Consider the following 21,094-nt stretch of genomic DNA (forward strand, 5'->3'; position numbering starts at 1 on the left):
TGCGTGTTAACAAACTGTGAATGAACAGCATTCACCGCATCCAGGAAATCAATGCTTGTGGGCTTCACATGCCCACAAGCAAGATGGAAACAGCCAGCATCACATTTTTTAAGTTATTCTTCAGTACAAGACAGACAGAGGTGGAAATATTACACCCAAACTGTGAGTATTATTTTGGGGTCAGCAAAGTGTCTCAATGACCTAAAAAAAAAAAAAAAAGATTGGTCGCCGGACTCCCGCTTTAAATCCTGTAATGATGCCATCAAAACGTGCAAAGACACTCTCACTGCGAAAATCTATTATCTGGCCACAGACATCAGTCTGATATGCTATGATTTGGACAAGTTTAGGTCCAGGGTGTCTGATGCAGAAGAACGCATTTCACAGCTGGAGGATTCCACCAGAGCAGAATCCAGAGAAATGCATGCCCTACAACTACAGGTGAAAGCACTCCAAGACAAGGCTATTGACACAGAAAATAGACTTATGCCCCGTAAACACGGTCGGATTTTCCGACGGAAAATGTGCAATCGGAGCGGGTTGTCAGAAATTCCGACCGTGTGTGGGCTCCATCGGACTTTTTCCATCGGATTTTCCGACACACAAAGTTTGAGAGCAGGCTATAAAATTTTCCGACAACAAAATCCGATCGCGTCAATTCCGACCATGTGTGGACAATTCCGACACACAAAGTGTCATGCATGCTCAGAAGAAATTCCGAGACGGAACAGCTCGGCCTGGTAAAATTAGCGTTCGGAATGGATAGAGCACTTTCGTCACGATACAATCTTTAAAATTGTTTAATACAGCGCATTCTCTTCTTCTTTATAATGCAGGAAGAACGAAGTCGTTTTGCTGCTGATATTCTCACAAACTTCTTTCTTTCTTTCTTATTTATCGTGATTCCCTCAATATATTATGATTTGTCACATCTGACCAAAAATCTATATCATTGTCTTTTGTGTTTTGTTTTGTTTTTTTTAAAGCCTGATGTGATTTTTTTTCTTTTTTTTTGGTTTGTATTTTTTTCAAGGCTGATCTTTTTTTTTTTTTTTTAGTTATTTAACATCCAGAATATTTTTGTGTGTGTTTTGTGTGTCAAGCTACCACAACACTATTATTATCTTGTATTATTTAATCTCAAGGAGGTTGCTTGGTGTTGGTGTCTCTTGTTAATTTCACATTGTATTTTTGAAATGTACCTGAATCCTCACAAACAAACTGTCCTTTTTGAAGGAAAACACACATGGGCGAGTCTAATTGAAACCAAAAAACCTGTATTAAGGGCTCATAACCAAACAAAGAGGGAGGCAACGCTGGAGAAACAGCAGAAATTAGTGAAGCCTTGGACCCCCAGGGCAGACATCAATTATTTTACTGCAAAATTGGTGGCCTGAGGAGTCCATATCTAAGGGAATGCAGTCTGGTCCAGAAGTCCCAGAGATCATGAAAGCAGCAGATGACATCTGTGTCACCAGGCTGTGGTCATACAAGAGACTGCATCTTTTGCCAGACCAGACTGAACCCAGGGTCATCACTCTCTGGTTTTCCTTCCACGCTTCCTTCCACACTGTGGCTGTGGTGGTGTAGATGTGGCAGGAGGAGGAGGAGGAGGATGTTCCAACTCAATCACGTGGGTATTGGGTGTGATTTCGCCCCTCACTCCCTTAGTTAAGACTATATAAAGAAGGTCCTCACACAGCTGGCGTTGGCCCTCCTGAATGCCCTGCAGTTTGGTGGTAGCCATGCAGGCAAAGGCCTCTTCAGGAGTGGGGGTGGCTCTGAGGGACGCAGAAGCCTCCTGAATGAGCCTGAGTGCTGAATCCTGCACGTGACTCCCCTTCCTGGGCCTTTTGTTTGGAAGGCGGAGGGGAGGAACCTGCGATTCTGTCAGGCTCCTACTGGTCGCAGGCTTCTCCTGGCTGCCACTTAGCCCCGCCTCCTCCTGGCTGCCACTTACCCCCGCCTCCTCCTGGCTGCCACATTCCACAGCCTCCTCCTGGCTGCCACATTCCACAGCCTCGTCCTGGCTGAGGTCTTCCTGTGTATGAAAAAGGGACATAGTTTTAGTTTTTACTTCATCAATCACACACAATTTTCATCTCATGACTGTTGCAAATTGAATGTTAACAAATATAAAAGACTATCATTCTAAGCCCAGCATTTTTCATTCTTGTCCCAATTATTTTTGCCCACTACTGTCTATTGATATGTAAAAGACTTTATTAAATCAGCAATTAGTGATCAATAATAACATCTAGTAAACATCATGTATTTATTGACCAGAAATCTGTAGAACAATGCTATACCTGGCTCAAGCTGGGCTCCTCCACTTCTTCCTGGCTGGAAGTCCCAGGTTGGACATCGGAAGCCTCAGCTCGGGTGGAAGGAAGAGTGGAAGGAAGGGTTGAGAGGGATTCCCTGACTCCAGTCTGGTCTGACAGAAAATGAAGTCTCTCATAGTACCACAGCCTGGGGATATAAACATCATCTGCTGCAGCTCTCTGGGAATCTGTGACCTTCTTGCGCTCCCTTAGAAAAGTGCTCCTCAGGCCACCAATTTTGGCTTTTAAATAGGGGATGGTTGCTGTGGGGACCACCAGCTTCACCAACTCCAGCAGTTTCTCCAGCGCTGTCTGCCTCTTTTGTTTATGATTATAATGTGGATGTTTCACCTGCCACAGACAGGGCAGCTCCCTGTACTTGTCTATGAACAGGGGGAGGAAGTTGTGGTCATTGAAGCCATCCATTTTCTCTGCAAGACACAACACAAGACAAACCCTAATGTCAGGCGAAACTCTCCTAATCTTGTTACAATATAGGCTTCAATGTAGAAGCAGTATAGGCCCAAGTTTAGATCTTACCTTCGTTATCACGATCGGTGCCTCCGATACTCCTTCCTCCGCTCACAGATTGTACGTACTACGCACGCGTGTTGCGCTTTATACAAACTGCGCATGCGTGAAACTCCGCCCGCCCCTGGCGTTCTTTCTATTCTATTCCCCGCCCCTTCTCTTTCGGCACAGTGGGGGAAGAGCACATGGCGGAGACACAGCAGGTGCGTGCTAATTACAGCAACGAGGAGGAGGGGGAGGAAAGCCCGGAGCCAGAAACGTCCCAATCCAGAAGGAGACGATTTAAGGCCTCAAATATGTCCTTTGGGAAGATGTTGGAGATGGTCGACATCCTGAAGAGGGCCGACTATGATGGGAAGTATGGACCTTACCCCAACCCCAATGTCAGAAAGGCCAAGATCATGGCGAAAGTGGTCAAGAGTCTGCACTGGAATTTTGGGGTACGAAGATCCAAAGATCAGCTCAGGAAGCGGTGGTCAGACCTCAAATTAAGAGAGCATGAGCAGTACAGAAAGATCCAGAGAGTGCTGCAAAAAAATAAGTAGTTGTCCTGTATTCCTATTCTTTATGTTTATTACGTTCGTGCTGCTCCATGTGCTTTTCTTAAAGGGGTTGTAAAGTTATTATTTTTTTTTTTTAAAAATAACAAACATGTTATACTTACCTTCACTGTGCAGCTCGTTCTGCACAGAGTGGCCCCGAACCTGGTCTTCTGGGGTCCCTCGGCGGCTGTTTCAGCTCCTCCCTGCAAGCATTTACCACCTTCATGCGAGCTCCCTCGCACGGTGGTGAGTGCTTGCGGGCGCGCTCCCGTGATACAGCCGGCGGCTATAGCCGCTCGCTGTATCACTTGGCCCCGCCCCCTGGCGCGCCGCGTCATCGGATGTGATTGACAGCAGCGCGAGCCAATGGCTGCGCTGCTTTCAATCCATCCACTGCAGCCAATCAGCGACCAGGCTGAGCTGCAGTGAAGCTGACGAGGACGAGGAGCGAAGATTCGAGGCGTCAGGTAAGTAAAACGGGGGGCCTGGGGGCGGCGGTACTGTCAAAAGTTTTTTCACCTTAATGCATAGAATGCATTAAGGTGAAAAAATTTTTACCTTTACAACCCCTTTAACTGTTATCCAGTTTAAAATGGCAACTTTCATGTTCATGGGCATATTATTCGTTCGTATAAAACATTGTTCGTTCAGCCTAGAAAACACCATTGTTTTGGCCATATGCATTTGCCCACATTTTTTATGGCCTACTTGTCTGAAAATAATTTGGTTGGGTAGATGGGTTTGTAACTAGAATGAAATGAAAACTAGATTCTGTGTAAGGAGAGGACACTCAGCAACAGTTTTCACATCTGGACGCTGGAGCACTAGTGTGGGACACATGAACACCCCTTTTTATTAGCGGGCCCACACAGGTGCTCCAGTGTATACTATAGGGGTGTCTCCATCTGTGAAGCTTGTACAAAACAGGTAAAGTATTGATGCTTGACAAAGGACACTAAAAATTCTACATCTTGGAACTCTGCCAAAATAGACAATTGTACCCCACTTCCAAGCAATGTTTCATATTCCTATTTCTGCCATCAAATATCTGTGTGCTAAGTATACTTATTTTTTTTTTACATAGGGGAGAAAAGACTCGGAGGACACCCCTCATCCGAGGAGACCATAGACCCCCCACCTCTGGAAGAAGGGGAAATCCACCCAAGCCAAGCAGAGCAGGAGGAGGAAGACATGGTGGAAATTGGCACCACAACAGGTGAGTGTCTGCGACCACAGGCTCTGGTAAGAGATGGATGCCGGCATATTTATAATACATGGTGTGTTTTTGTTTCTATCTTTTTAGGTGATCGTGATGTTGTGGATCCAGGGCATTTCACCTCGGAAAGTGCACAGATCCTGATCGGGGGGGAGATCATGGGGTGTAATAGGGACTTGGAAAACATCCTTAAAAACATCAATGATGTTCAACAAAAAATGAAGAACATCATTGATGTTTTAGGGAGAGTTTAAAACCCCTCCAAATCCCTTTTTTTTTTTTTTGTACTTTTTGTGAGCTAAAAATTTTTACCATTTTTTGACATATTTGCGAAAAGCCAAATTTTGAAGAGGCACACAGTGTGTCAATATGTGCTATCTGCCATCACGGGAGATCAATGGACGCGTTTTGGGGGTGCAACCCCTTCCTCAATAATAAAGTAGCTGTGAGGAAGTGGTTGAACCCCAATAACACGTCCCTTGATCCCCCATGATGACAGCTAGCACATGTTGACATTCGGCAATTGGTGTGCATCTTCAAAATTTGGCTTTGCTAGGGGTGACTTCACCCCATCTGAACGCAATATCAAACACAGTTTGTAAATACTCATGTCTGATATTGCCTTCAAGTTCTACAAAATGTGAAGTAAGTGTGTAAGTTCAAGATTTGTGTCTTTCTTGTTGGTTTTAAACATGCCTGTTTTATCTTAAATGGACATTTCTACTTTTTCTAATGTGACCCCAAAAATTGTTATACAACAAACATGTTGGTTTGTTTTAAAAACCTTTTCTAAATGCACATGTGATTGTGCTGGTATTAAAAAGATTGTTAATCAAGAATGTGTGGATTATTGTTTCAACGCTCCAACACTTTTGTTGTGCTCTAATTGGTGTTTTCAGTGACAATGGGGGTTATTTCCTAAGGGAAAATACACTTTGCACTACAAGTGCAGTTTCAAGTGCACTTGTAGTGCAAAGTGTCTTTGCCTTTAGTAAATAACACCCAACAATGCTTTGTAATGTTACACAATCACGCCATTTTCAGGACTCGCCACATTTCTGTCAGGGTCAGCTAAAAGAAACACAAGCAGTAAATGTCACCAAAGATTTTAGTAGTTAAAGTTTTTTTTATTTGAAAAAGGTTTCAGACATTGTCTGGCATATTGATAGCCCCCCTACCTGCAAAGTATTCAAGGTATCTTAGCCGGACATCACGGGCACTCAGGGGGGGCAAGCCAGGACGGCCACTTTCAAGCGCCGTCAGGGTTGTTTCATTTAGAATTCCGGCCTCAGGCCCAACTGAGCCAGCATAGTTGGCAGAATGTTGCCGTAAAAAGTTGTGTAGAACACAGCACGCCAGGATGATATGATTCAGTTTGTACTCTGGCCAGCCGGTAATTAAAAACCCTCTGGTCTGGGGTGAGGGTCCTCATCGGGAATGGCCGCATAAGATGGTACCCCAGCACAAACGCTTCATCCGCAATGAAGACGAATGGGAGTCCTTCCACGCTGTCTTCTGGAGGTGGCAAGTCCAAGGATACAAAAACTTTAAACAGTACCCTTTGAAAGTATACAGGCAGGCCCTTGCACTACATGCTTTGGGGAATTCATCCATACATCTGAGCACAAAAGAGATGGGTATAGTGTGTATGGGTTTGGCAAAGTCAGCAGATAGATGATTGAGGATAGATAGAGAATTGTTAGCAGCTGGGGGGAAGGAGGGTTCCAAATGATTTGGTGACCCCCATTTGGGGATCCCCAAAAAAAGCCTCTGGCACTCTGCCTGAATTTAAAAAACAAATCACATTTAAAAACATTTTAGGGTGTGTTTGGGGTAAAGCACTACTATGGAGCTGATAACTTCAAGAACTTCAAGTCCTGCAGGCTTCTCCCCATCACCAGGTACCGCAGGGTGGCGACGAGCCTCTGCTCCGGAGTGATGGCTTGCCTCATGCAGGTATCCTTCCTGCTAATATAACGGGTCAGCGAAGCCAACAAACGGTGAAATACGGGGTCCGTCATCCGGAGAAAGTTCCTGAAATCATCAGGATTATTCTCACGAATCTCACAGAGCAAAGGCATATGACAGAACTGGTCACGCTGAAGCAACCAATTCTTGGTCCATGAACTCCTCCCCACCCTGGACTGGACTTGTGTCAAGGTCAGGACCCCAACACCAAGCCCCCGAACAGCACGAACTCTACGAGGAGTACGTATGCGCAACATGGCTAGAAAACGGTCGGCTGCTCAGAACAAGGTAACAGAACGCACTGAAGAACAGCAAGGCCTGTGAAGAGCGACCTGAAAACCTGAAAAACAGTAACGAACGAACAAGAACACAATGACAAGAGTCAATGGTACTCACTGCACGCACTGAAGAGCAGATACAAACCCGCAAGCACAAACTGAACAGCAGAAAACGATCTGAAAACCACAAGTCTGAAAAAGCGCGAATCGTCTCTCACCAAACTTTTACTAACATGAGATTAGCAAAAGGAGCCCAAAGGGGGCCGCGCTTGGTTCTGAACTGGCCTTTTCTAGTCTCGTCGTACGTGGTGTATATCGCCGCGTTCTTGGTGATCGGAAATTCCGACAACTTCGTGCGACCGTGTGTACGCAAAACAAGTTTGAGCCAACATCCGTCGGAAAAAATCCATGAATTTTGTTTTCGGAATGTCCGATCAATGTCCGATCGTGTACGGGGCATTAGGCGCAATAACGTCCGCATCCTAGGCCTGCCAGAGAGGCCCCAGGCCTGTGGAGTTTGCAGAGTAATTTCTTACCAAGTTGCTGGATTTTCCCGCCATGCCGCCTACCTATGTGGTGGAGAGGGCCCATAGGGTCCCCTTCACTCCTCCTGTACTGGGGGCACCCCCGCTGCCTTTTCTTCTCAGGCTGCTCAGCTACAGGGACAGGGATTGAGTGCTGGCGGCTGCATGGCAGAAGCAAGATCTGAGATATGAGGGTGCAAAAATTCTTCTTTTCCCAGAATATTCGCCGGAGGTCCAACAGCGACGCCGTTCCTACACTGAGATCCGCAAGCGGCTCCGGGAACAAGGCCTAAAGTATAGCCTCCTTTATCCCAGCAAACTCCGTGTGGTGGATGCAGATCGCACAAAGTTCTTTGAAACCCCTGAGGCGGCAGGCTCCTGGCTGGATAGTCGCTGATCTTGCCACTGACAGATCCCCTGTTGGAGGCATGCTTTGGATATCGTAAATCTGCAAGTATTTGAGCCTAAGTCCTCATGATTTCTGTTTTTTTTGTTATATATTTTATCCCATTTTTCCCCATGTTTTTTTTCTTTTTATTATCGCTCAGGTAGACCTTGACTCTCATTTAGGATACAAGTCAGTGTGCTATATCCCCATCTCTGACATCTGCCTAAACATACCCATTTTGCTCAGCATTTATCCTGCTCAGAACTTCCAGCCTTACCATGGGAAGGATCCTGCTGATATGGAGCCAGGCAGAGTAGACACCGGGTGAATCAGTTTTGTGACTACCTGCCACCCTCCCAATACAGTAGTGGGCTCTCTGACTAGGTTACTCCCTATTCCCCACAAGAGAACTGGAGACCGAATTTTGGTTTTTCTCTTACCCCACTGGTTTACCCAGCACTGCAAGACTGTCTGCTTGTTTGCAGACTCGTGGTGGATGAACTAACAACTGTTGAAGTTCACAGAATTCAGTGTTCTCAGGTTTAGTTAATGAACAATGTTTAGTTCAGTTTTGGGTACAGACCGATTCCCGGCCCACACCCTTTGTTTTTGGGGGGCGCCAGGTACTGGTAGGATAAGCACACAGTGCTTGGGAAGTTGTGATAATGTTTTATGTGTGTTAGTTGCTGCATCCCCTACGTGGGCTGGCTCGTGCTCTACTACTACCCATCTAATGGAGTCCGCCCAGGACTCAGACCTCCTGTTCTCAATACCTTACCTTCTTGATCATGGCATCACATGATCAGGAAATAATGTCGGTAATATCCTGGAATGTGAGGGGCCTCAACTCTAAATTCAAACAGGCACTGCTGTTCCAGTATATTAAGACGTATAGCCCTCAAATTTTAATTCTACAGAAGACTCATTTGATGGGCAGCTGCTAGCACTGAAAAAGCCCTGGGTGCAGAAAGCCTTCCATGCCTTATACTCTACGTATGCTAAAGGGCTTTCGATACTGATTAATAAACCTCTTCCCTGTAATGTTGAGGCAGTTCACGCTGACCCCCATGGCAGATATGTGGTGTTGGTGTTAACGGTTTGGCAGCAACGCTATGTTATTGCAGGAATATATATCCCGCCACCTTTCAAACTGAGATTTTGTATACCAATCTGGAGAGGATTACCCCATACTGTCCAGCCAAATTGCTGCTGCTAGGGATTTTTAATAGTATCCTTTCCCCCGGATCTAGACAGGCCTACTCTACCTCAGTCTTCTGCTGAAGATTTACCAGGTTGGGCCCTCTCAGCGGGAGTTACTGAAGTGTGGAGGTGGAAGCAACCCTCCACTAGAGCTTATTCCTGTTTCTCTACCTCATATAAAACTTCCTCAAGGGTTCATTAGGGCTTTGCGTAATCCCTCTATGTTGAATGACATTGTAGACGCAATGTACCTACCTAGCGTGCTTTCCGACCACAGCCCCCAAATGATTACAGCGAGGACCCACATCTTGCGTAGTGGCTCCATGTGGCGCCTGGTTGTTCACTGGATCTCTTATGAAGAAATTTTAGAGCAAACTCCACAAACTTTACGCAATTTTTAGGAGGCTAACACGGGGTCCTCCTCTTCTTCTATGGTTTGGGGCGCCTTTAAGGCGTTCACTATCGGGATACTATATCTCAGAAATTAAGGTGGTAAAAATCCATCAAAAAGCTAATACAGTGCGGTTGGAAAAGGAAATTGAGTTGTCTTCTGACAGATATGGGACTGACTCCTCGGTCTCCAACTTTGAATTGTTACAGGTCTCTAGGAGGGATCTCCACTTGCATCTCACAGAGGTCACACGCTTGGATCTATATCACACCAAGAAAAGATTCTTTGAACGGGGGATAGGAACGGCAGACTGTTGGCAATGATGTCCCATCATGATACCCCTCTCACCTTGATCCCTGAACTTACATCTTCCACGGGTGAATCTATCTCTTCCCCGGAAGATATATTAAAAGAGTTTCAGGGTTTCTATCAGGCATTATACAGTACCACGTTGCCACCAGATATGGACCCTGATGAGATGGCATCTCTCTTGGACCCACTGGCCCTTGGGTGGCTCTCAAACTCGGATAGATCTCATCTAGTCAGATCTATCACTGCTGAGGAGGTTCATGCTATAATTAATTCACTAGCTAGCGGGAAGGCCCCGGGTCCTGATGGTATACCTGTTGAATTTTACAAAACACATGCCTACCTCCTGGCTCCCCTTCTGGCCTCTCTATATACCCAATGCCTGGAGGGTGGCGCACTTCCACCCTCTATGGCAGATGCACATGTCATTCTAATCCTTAAGCCCAATAAATATCCCAAATGATGTGCCTCCTATAGGCCCATAGCACTCCTTAACATTGATTTCAAATTTTATCTAAATTTATCACCCTTAGACTCAACCCCCTTTGACCCTCCATTATAGACTGGGATCTGACTGGGTTTATGGCCCATAAGTCCACAGACATTAACCTTTGTAGGCTTTTTACTAATTTATATGCCAAACATGAGAATCTAGGCACTAGAGTGGTCGCCTTTTTTGATATCGAGAAGGCATTTGAATCGATTGAATGGCCTTTCCTTTGGGAAATTCTCCAGGGGATGGGATTTCCTCTGGTTTTTATCAAGTGGCTGCGAACCCTACATAGGTCACCGTGGCTGCCATTAGATTAGGGGGTCATGTGTCCTCCTCTTTCCTATTATCTAGGGGTACCAGGCAGGGCTGCCCCCTCTCCCTGGCACTTTTTGCTATAGCCATGGAACCAGTGGCAGAGGCACTTCGCGTCTCGCCACTTATTAAAGGACTTAAACTGGCATGGCTGGAGGAGAGGGTGGCTCTGTATGCAGATGACCTCTTACTCTTTCTGAACAATGCGGACACCTCCCTTCATGGAGCATTGCAGGTTCTGACTGAGTTCTAAAGAGTAACGGGACTACGAGTGAACTGGTCCAAGTCTTAGCTGCTTGCTATTGATCCAGATGCCAAACAGTTGGTCCCGCCAGATCTGCAACTCAAATGGGTGGATGAATTTGTGTACTTGGGGGTACGAGTTTCGAGAGACGCAGCTAGCTTTATCCCATTTAATTTGGACCCAGCGCTTCACAGAGTTAAGGCCAAGTTGAAAGCATGGGAGAACCTCACTCTATCCCTTTTAGGCGTATAAATCTTATTAAAATGAAAATAATCCCAAAATTTATGTACCTGTTTCGTAATTCCCCACAATGGGTTCCATGTTCCTTTTTCACAAGACTAAATAGAATATTCTCTTCTTTCCTTTGGGGCCCAAGTCTGCATCAATTTAAACTAGCCACCCTGATGCATCCGGTGTCGCAAGGGGGATTACCGTTTCTGGACTGTCAGAAATAATTTCTGGCAGCTCAGCTAGTCACAGCAGTTTGGTGGCTGGTACCTGATGCGTCCAATCCCGCACGGTCCTGGAGGCTGCGGTGGTCCACTCTGTTGAGGCCCTGACACACCTACCCCTTCAGGGACCCAAAGTTCTATACGATTTAACCCCCTCCATGCTCACGACCCGACGGGCCTGGAAAGCAAGACTGGGTCTTGAAAAATACCCATGGTCTGCGGTCTCTCCGAATGGTCCACTGTGAAACAACCCCACCCTACCTCACTTCTACGGATTGCCTGACCCCAAAATATGGGCCAAAGTCAGCATCAAATTAATTTCCGATCTTACCACGATACCTCCATATACACATTTAACCATCTAGTGTCTCATAATAATGTCCCACCCTTATACCTATTCCAGTATTTGCAGTTGTCCCATGCTTTCAGAAGCCAATATATGCTCCAATGACACACAAGTGGTACAACCCGATTTAGAGAGGGTCGTACGCTATGAGTGCACAAAGAAAACGACCTCTATCCTATACGCACATCTCCTCTGGGTTTCCTCCCCGGAACCTACAATGCTTCGTCAGCGTTGGACGCATGATATTCCGGGGCCGGACTCTGAGGACTGGGAGGACATATGGGACTTCCCATTCAAATTTCTTGTCTCGCTGCGAGATTGTCTCATACAATACAAAATAGTCCATCGGCATTCATCTCCCCGTACAGATTGCATAAACTGAAAACCTCCCTGTCCTCGGAGTGCTGGAGATGTACCCAGATCCCGGGTGATTTTATACACGTTTTCTGGTCATGTCGTGCAATTAGTGTCTACTGGTCTCAAATAGTCTCTGTAGTACAAGACATAGTGGGTATAGATATAGCCCCAACCCCGCAGATATGTTTATGGGGATTGGTGGAAGAATTAGCCCCCAGGGTGGTGGAGAGAACCCTGATCAGACTTCTACTCTTTTATGCCAGGAAAAATATTACTCTTTGTCGGAAGAAACAGTCCCCGCCTCCCCTCCTTCTGTGGAAAATACATGTCAATAAAGTACTATCTCTCTATAAAGACACCTATCAAAATAGAGGCTGCCCAAAAAAATATGATAGAGTATGGGCCAAATGGCTGGCTGAACCCTCCACCGCAACATCTGATTGAATAGTCTTTCAGTAAAAATTGTCCACCTCCTGATGGGGGAACCCCTGGTTTAATCTTGATGCCATGTATTGTTTGAAAGTCAAGATTTTTCTGTTCTTATCCTTGAGCAAGAGCCAACTTAGCTATAAGGTTTTACCATGCCACAGTTTTTCGGCATTTATGGGTGATGCATTACATTGTGCCATCTGGAGCTGACCCCTGCGTGGGTCTTGTTCTACTGCTGTATCAGGTCAGTGTTCTGTTTTGTCTGTCTGTATATGTTATATGTTTTATTCACAATAAAAAGATTTTTTTAAAAATAGGTCTGCTTGGCAGTGGCTATGTTTTTTAAGATTTCTGGTGTCATCTGTTTGCCAGGGTTGCAGGGGTCGAGGCCTGATTCTGTGTACTGGTTCTGGGCACTCTGTCTGTCCTCCCGTTCCTCTTCTGTGAGTGGGCCTAGGTGCAGCCTCCAATACAGTCCATCATAATCCTCCAGTCTCTTTGCTGCCTCACATAGGCCTATCCATCACCAGCAGAGAAATATCAAACTGTTATGCAGCAATAATGCTCTGGCTGTGCAGTTTGCTCTTCCTAATGGTGCCTCCGGACAGGGTTACACATGACTTTGATAGAATCCTACCATACTCAGCCTGAAGCTTGATGACTTAAGGCACAAAGATTTTATGCCATACACATGTTTAGATTTGTTAAGTGCAAGTTTCTCCCCACTAAGGCATTACAGGTAGTATTTGGTTCATGGCAGTGAACCTGATTCTCACCTATCCCTTCTCCTTTTTAGAGCCTAAGCATGCAGTTCTAAGTGTAGTGATCCCACTCACCTTACTTTTGATCCCCAACTCTGTTCATACTCTAAAGGTGTAGAAGAAACCTTGTGTAAGCTGTGAGTCACTCAAGTTGGAGTATACACAAGGCTGAGGACAGCTTTTGGGTCTGTTATCAAGCACCAGCCTTGTCACATATGGTAAGAGGAATATAAGTGAAGCATATGCTCCTCTGTTGTTAGGAGTGTATCTCACCGCTCCTCCGCATTTCTAGGACATGCTCCTACACCTTCTATCTCTGGTCCACATGACTTCTGACAGAACTTTCAGAGTCTCTACTAATACTTCCAATAGTTATCGCAGCATGGAATTTCCAGGATCCCTGCCAGTACTTTCAAGGGCACTTACAGAATCTTTGCTAATGCCTCCAAGGGTGCTTGCAGAATCCCCGCTGGGTATGGCTCCTGACCTAGAGGGGTATAAAAATATACTGCAATTAGTTAAAGTTAATAGGAATTTTTCTTAGTTGGAGAATAAAACAAGCAAATTGATGTCTATGGCTTAGGCACTTGTTTTATATTCCAACCTAGACTACCAAGGTATACATTACTGTGCATGCTTTACACAACTCCTGGTGCACCGTGTACAGCCTCCTCTTATAACGTATCTCAATGGGTAACTGTATGCTGTGGCAGCAGGTCCCAGGAATGTCAATACTCTGTCATGGTTCTGCAGGTTGTTCAGCCCCTGCACTGTGTCATGTGCACAAAGCCTTACATTTCAGGTTTAGTCCCACTTTAACCTTAAAACAGAAATTCTGCAAAAAAAAGGTGTTTTAAAAAAATGTTTTGTGCTGCACCCTTATTTTAGTTCATAGACAGTCTAAAAAATCATCAGGCATAGGGAATTACCCATGTGATTGTAGAGGATTTTCAATGTAAACATGTCATGATTATGTAATTATGAGCTGAGCCATCTATTACCATATACGAATATTTCAAGCAAAAAACAAATTATAGCATACTGTTGGGTTTTTGTTTTTTTAATTGGAATGTCTGATCATTTACTTGGACCTGACATAGCTTATAAGCACTCTGATTACTTCATTGAGCTTAGCACTGCCATTTCAGATAAAATGTTGCCATTCGTTTGATAATGCCCTATGCGGCTAATGTGCTTTTAGTAATAAGATCTGCAGATCTTATGTCAACCCCCTACAGACTCACTTTGTGTGGATTTGACAATAAATATAATGCTGCCACTGTGAAAATCTGAAAGAATGACCTACACATCGCTTATGTTTAATTAAACCTATACTTGTACTTATGCATTATAAAATGTATAAGGCATAGCTTATTGATTGCTGTTCCCGGGTCTTTTGGTTTGATAGTTTTATGTCTACCTTTGTTGTTTCATGTCATAAATGGATCTCTCAGTGTTCTTATGACCTTTGTATATGGGCATCAAAGTCAGTTATGGCTTCTTTTACCTCACTGACCTCCAGCCCTCATCTCCTCTGAGGTCAGGCAGACTACGATTCTTAGTGCCTTTGCTCTGTGGTGGGATTTAAATCCCAGTTTTAAACTGATTTCCCACATTTCTTTGGCAACCGTCTGTGTGAACTCACTCTTTGCCCCCATTTAACATCACCACATTGAACCCGGCAATCTGTTACGAGCCAGTGAGCTCAGAGTAGCAAATAGACCATGCTCTACAAGAAACGTATTGAGGCCAGAAACCCATAGACAAAAGTTTTATTTAGGCAAAACTATTGAGAAGCCATTGAGAAACCTTGTAAGATGCTCAGAAATTACTTGCATGATGGCTGCATGTTTCTCTAAATATAACCACATATGCATCAATCATATTTAATCTTATACAAAAACTATTTTTGGTGTACCCACTATTAAAGGATAACTGAATCCAAGAGCAAAAAATGTAATACATTGCAGTTTAAAGTCCTTAGATGTGATGGCTGCATTCTTTCTTTTTTTTTTTCAGGCTAAGAACATACATATAGCTGTAGCCTAAAGTTTTGAGAATAGGAAGGGCTGGTGCTGAGTTGGTCTAGAGAGTAGGGTAAACCCACATCCCCAGTGTGTCTAGGCAAATGGAAATTTGTTCCTCTTGTGGGACTTTAAAGGGAGAACCTACTCGGGAGTAATAAGGAGTATAAGGAGTATAAATTTGAAATGAAATTAGGTATTTATTAAGGTATAAACCTAAACAGATCTACAGTACACAGGGTAAATGTACGGGGAATACAAAGGGATACAGGATGCGTGATACAGACAAAAAAATTGCAATAAAGTATGCAAAGATACACAATCATAGAACTCCGGTACATATGGAACACAAATACGGGGAGTACCCTATGGTGTACACATAAGGGTACTCCCCGTATGTGTGTTCCATATGTTCATGATTGTTCTATGTTGTGTATCTTTGCATACTGTATTGCAATTTTTTTGTCTGTATCACACATCCTGTATCCCTTTGTATTCCCTGTACATTTACCCTGTGTACTGTAGATCTGTTTAGGTCAGACCTTAATAAATACCTAATTTCATTTCTAATTTATACTCCTTATTACTCCCGAGTAGGTTCTCCCTTTAAAGTCCTGCAAGAGGAACAAATTTCCATTTGTAAAGTTTTGAGAATGACACAAATATTAATTTTGAGAAAGTCTGTTGCCTCAGTTTTTATGATGGCGATTTGCATATACTCGAGAGAATGTTATGAAGAGTGATCAGATGAATTGCAATTAATTGTCCCTCTATGCCATAAAAAATAACTAAATCTCATAAAAAACATTTCCACTGAATTTCTGAAGAAGGCTTCAGGACACCCAAGAAAGCCCAGCAAGCACCAGGACCATCTCCTACAGTTGATTCAGCTGCTGGATTGGGGCACCACCAGTGCAGAGCTTGCTCAGGAATGGCAGCAGGCAGGTGTGAGTAGATCTGCACGCACAGTGAGGTGAAGACTTTTGGAGGCTGGCCTGGTATCAAGAAGGGTAGCAAAGAAGCCACTTCTCTCCAGGAAAAACATCAGGAACAGACTGATATTCTGCAAAAGGTACAGGGATTGGACTGCTTAGAACTGGGGTAAAATAATTTTCTCTGATGAACCCTCTTTCCGCTTGTTTGGGGCATCTGGAAAAAACCTTGTCCGGAGAAGAAAAGGTGAGCGCTACCATCAGTCCTGTGTCATGCCAACAGTAAAGCATCCTGAGAATCATTCATGTGTGGGGTTGCTTCTCAGCTAAGGGAGTGGGCTCACTCACAATTTTTCCTAAGAACAGAGTCGTGAATAAAGAATGGTACAAAAACATCCTCTGAGAGCAACGTCTCCCAACCATCCAAGAACAGTTTGGTGATGAACAATGTCTTTTTTCCAGCATGATGGAGCACCTTACCTTGCCATAAGAAAAAGTGATAACTAAGTGGCTTGGGGAACAAAACATCGAAATTTTGGATCCATGACTAGGAAACTCCCCAGACCTTAATCCCATTGAGAACTTGTGGTCAATCCTCAAGAGGTGGGTGAACAAAAAAACCCCCCACAAATTCTGACAAACTCCAAGCATTGATTATGCAAGAATGGGGTTGGCCATTAGTTAGGATGTGGCCCAGAAGTTGATTGACAGCATGCCAAGGCGAATTGCAGAGGTCTTGAAAAAAAATGGACAACACTGCAAATACTGACTCTTTGCATAAACTTAATGTAATTGTCAATAAAAGCCTTTGATACTTATGAAATGCTTGTAATTATGCTTCAGTATACCATAGTAACATCTAACAAAAAGATCTAAAAACACTGAAGCAGCAGACTTTGTGAAAATTAATATTTGTGTAATTTTCAATACTTTTGGCTACGGCTGTACTGTGCCTACACTTGCTGAACATTGTTCTACAAGTGCAGAAAATAGCTGTTGATCCTCCCAGAAATGCCATGTCCTTGTCACTTCTGGTGAGTTGCACTGAGGAATGTCTTCTTTACTAGCTTTTGTAGACTGCCAATTGCCCTGCCCAGGGCTGGGACCAGGGTTGGGCAGTAGGGGCAGCCGCCCTGAGTGCAGCAGTAAGGGGGACACCCCCTCACTGCTTGCACACTTCAAATCAGTGTCTAGCAACCAGCAGGTCATGGCTTCAAGTCTGCTCTGACAGCTGCTGCTGTTACAGCATGCCCACTCTCCATTCCATCTGCTCACAGAAAAAAAACCACCATGCATGCGCAACAACCTTCTATCTGCTAGAAAGCAAGCTATTGGCCACACATTGGCAGTGCACACTCCATGCTAACCTTGGGCGCTGGAGCAAGGGGGCAGAGAATAGGCTCGGGGCAGTACACCCATTCTATGGCATGCATTGGATCAGGGGAAGGGGCTCATTTCCGCATTCCTTGCCCTAGGGCGCTGGATGAACCTCGGTACTTGCCCTACCCCCCCATGTAATGGAGACGAAGAGATATGCGCATGTTTGTAGTTCAAATCAGGAGAGCAGACTAGGGTGACAGCCATGGCTTCCTTTATATATACAGTGGAGGAGTGACGTAGCCATCCAGGGACAGGAAGTGTGTTGGATTACCAGGCGAAAATAAAGCAAACATTTTGAAAAAAAGAAAATGATCGCAGCTGCCACACTAATGACTAGTAAACTGCAATATATTACTTGTTTGGTTTTGGGATTAGATACATTTTACCTACAAGCTGTTGAATTCTTCCAGAAATACAGGACACTCTAGAAATACTAGAAATCTAGAAATACAGTGGAACCTTGGATTGCAAGTAACGCAGTTAATGAGCGTTTTGCAATGTGAGCTATTATTTTTAAAAATCCTGACTCGGTTTGCGAGTGTTGTCTCGCAAAATGAGCAGGGTTCAAGCCTCTGCGGTGTGCAGTACTGCATTTGGCCAGAGCTGCGGGGGCACCAGTGGCACTCGGAGCCGTTCGGAGCTGCTCAGAAATACTAGGAAATACACCGTTCCCGAGTGTTTCCCGAGTCTTTCCGAGGGTTTCCAAGTGCAGCCGAGCGGTCTCTTGAGTATTTCCGAGTCTCTCTGGCGCCCCCCACCTCTGGCCACATGCGGTATTGCATGCAATAGAAGTCAATGTGGAATGAATTATCTTAGTTTCCATTGACTACTATGGGGAAACTTGCATTGATATGCGAGTGCTTTGGATTACAAGCATTCTCCTGGAACGGATTATGCTCGTAATCCAAGGTTCCACTGTACTAGAAATCTCAGCATTATCAGCCTTCCCAATTTTCTCTCTTATTTACAGAACACCTCCACCCTATTTTATGGAGAAGAGTATAGGTAGAGGTGTTCTGTAGTCCAAATCAGGAGCGCAGCCTAGGGGGACACGTGTTTCTTAAAAGTTTAGACTAAAGGTTTTTGTTTTTACCTCATACAGATGAATTTTAAGATAATCTGAAACATTTTTAGTTTTTTCTTGTTTGGCCCACTGGTTAACCATTTCAGCCCCGGAAGGGTTTGCCCCCTTAATGACCAGGCCATTTTTTGCGATACGGCACTGCATCGCTTTAACTGACAATTGCGCGGTCGTGCGATGTTGTACCCAAACAAAATTGACGTCCTTTTTTTCCCCACAAATACAGCTTTCTTTTGGTGGTGTTTGATCACCTCTGCGGTTTTTATTTTTTGCGCTATAAACAAAGAGCGACAATTTTGAAAAAAAATTTTTTTTCTTTTTGCTGTAATACATATCCCAAAAAAAAATATAAAAAAACACATTTATTCATCATTTTAGGCCGATATGTATTCTTCTACATATTTTTAGTAAAAAAAAAAAAATCACAATAGGCGTATATTGATTGGTTTACGCAAAACTTATCGCGTCTAAAAACTATGGTATAGACTTAGGGACCTTTTTTTTTATTGTTTTTACTTGTAATGACGGCGATCTGTGATTTTTAGCAGGACTGCGACATTGCGGTGGACAAATCTGACCCCAAATATCACTTTTTGGGGGCCAGTAACATTTTTACTTTGATCAGAGCTATAAAAATGCACCGATCAATGTAAAAATGACACTGGTATGGAAGGGGTTAACACTAGGGGGCGATCAAGGGGTTAACTGTGTTCCCTCACTGTGTTTTAATTGTAGGGGGGATGGGCTACCAGGGACATGACAGAGATCACTGTTCCTGATCACTGGGAACAGTAGATCCCTGACATGTCCTCTGTCAGAACGGGCAGCTGCTTGTTTACACAGGCAGATCCCCGTTCTTCCTCTGTACTAGGCGAGCATGAGCTGCCGTACAGCTACGGAGATTTGTGCAGGAGAGCCGACCTGCCGCCGTATAACCACGGCAAATGGTCGACAAGTGGTTAAACAAGAAAATATCAGGAGATTTCTCCACTTACACTAACAGCTTGAACGGAGGAATCTTCACCACCAGCTATGGTGTGCTGCGGCTACCTAAATACCCAAATAGTGATTGCATCTGATAGGACACAGTCCTTGGCCGATAATTTTCCACATGGCTTAGTCGATTTTTAAATCAACTTATGTTGAGCTGGGTGGTACTGAGAGGGTCATCCACAGCTTGAATTTTGGGCCCTGTATGGTCTGCTGTAGCCAATATTTGGTCTAAAACTGGCCAATCTAATGGTGTTCATATTATGTATAGTCAATTATATTGGCAGAGTTTAACACATTAGGATTTTTTATTTGTGCACGGCTTTAATTTAAAATGTTACTAAACCCACAACAGTAAAATGTTTGGTATACTCACTATGGAACCTAAGGGTTAATCCTCTGCATTGTGTAAAAAGGCTGTTTGATCCTGTCTTTCCTATCCTCCCCTTCTTTCACTGTCCCCAGTCCATCTTCTGATAGTACAGAGCTTTGGGAGCACTCTGCACATGCTCAGTTTGGTGTGTATTGCTAGAGATTTTATTTTTTATTTTTGGGAAGGTGCATGTGATTGGCACAGGGCCAATCAGCACTGTCCAGACAGAGGGTCGGGGATCCTGCAGCCTCATAGGACAGTCAGAGGAGAATGAAAACTCCTCCTACAAGCTTTAACCGGACACTGATAGAAGTCACAAGACTGCTATATACTGCTGATGAGAAAATCTATTTAGCTGTTTATATTTACTAAAATAATTGCATTTCCATGTTCTGTGTACTGTGGGAGATCAGCTATAGTGAATGCAGGGTTCTGGGTTTAGTAACACTTCAATTAACCATCTGCTGATAGGCTTAGCCATTTACTATTTGACTATTAAGGGGAATAAACAAAAAATAACCAATTGCTATGATCTCAAACCAAAATTGTGGACTGTAACTGTGATTTCTGATTGCTGCCAAAGGAAATAAATGGGCCATATAGCCCAGAATTGTTTAAAACATCACAATCAGCATTCAGTGGGAGTCAGGAATAGAGGCTGTTCACATACAAAGTGAATGTTAATAAACAAGGTGAACCTGTGTTCACTTTAAATACCCGATCCTGTGCAATAGAATAAAAAAAAAAAAAAAAAAAAAAAAAGAGAAAAAGTTTTCAAGCATATGGTTAGCCAATTTGAAATGAACCTAGCTTCATCATATTTACTAAAGTTCAGTTAACATAGCTTACAATTGTTCACATTTCTTCTTTTTTTATTTTTTTATGAATAGCCCAAAATCTGAACCATGGACAACATTTTAAGAAAACTATTGATATGAGGCATTGGACTTAGGTCTCCTGCCCATCAGTCAGGTGGCATTAGCTGGGCTTGATGATTAAGCCTTGGCAGCTATACCACACAGTGGTGCCTTCCCAAAAATAGGCAATTGAGTCCACTGTACAATCCAAGAGAAATAGCCAAAAAGAGCATCAACTGGTCATCTTAAGAAACCAGATGGTTGTCTTGAGAGAGGACTCTTTAAGACGACTGTCTGATGTTCTTTTTATCACTTTCTCTAATATTTGAAATAATAATAGATTACAGTTTATCAGTCCTTAGATGTAGTGGCTGCATTTGTTCTTTTCACCT

The sequence above is a fragment of the Aquarana catesbeiana genome, linkage group LG12, assembly GCF_042186555.1.
Source record: "Aquarana catesbeiana isolate 2022-GZ linkage group LG12, ASM4218655v1, whole genome shotgun sequence".
Lineage (NCBI taxonomy): Eukaryota > Metazoa > Chordata > Amphibia > Anura > Ranidae > Aquarana > Aquarana catesbeiana.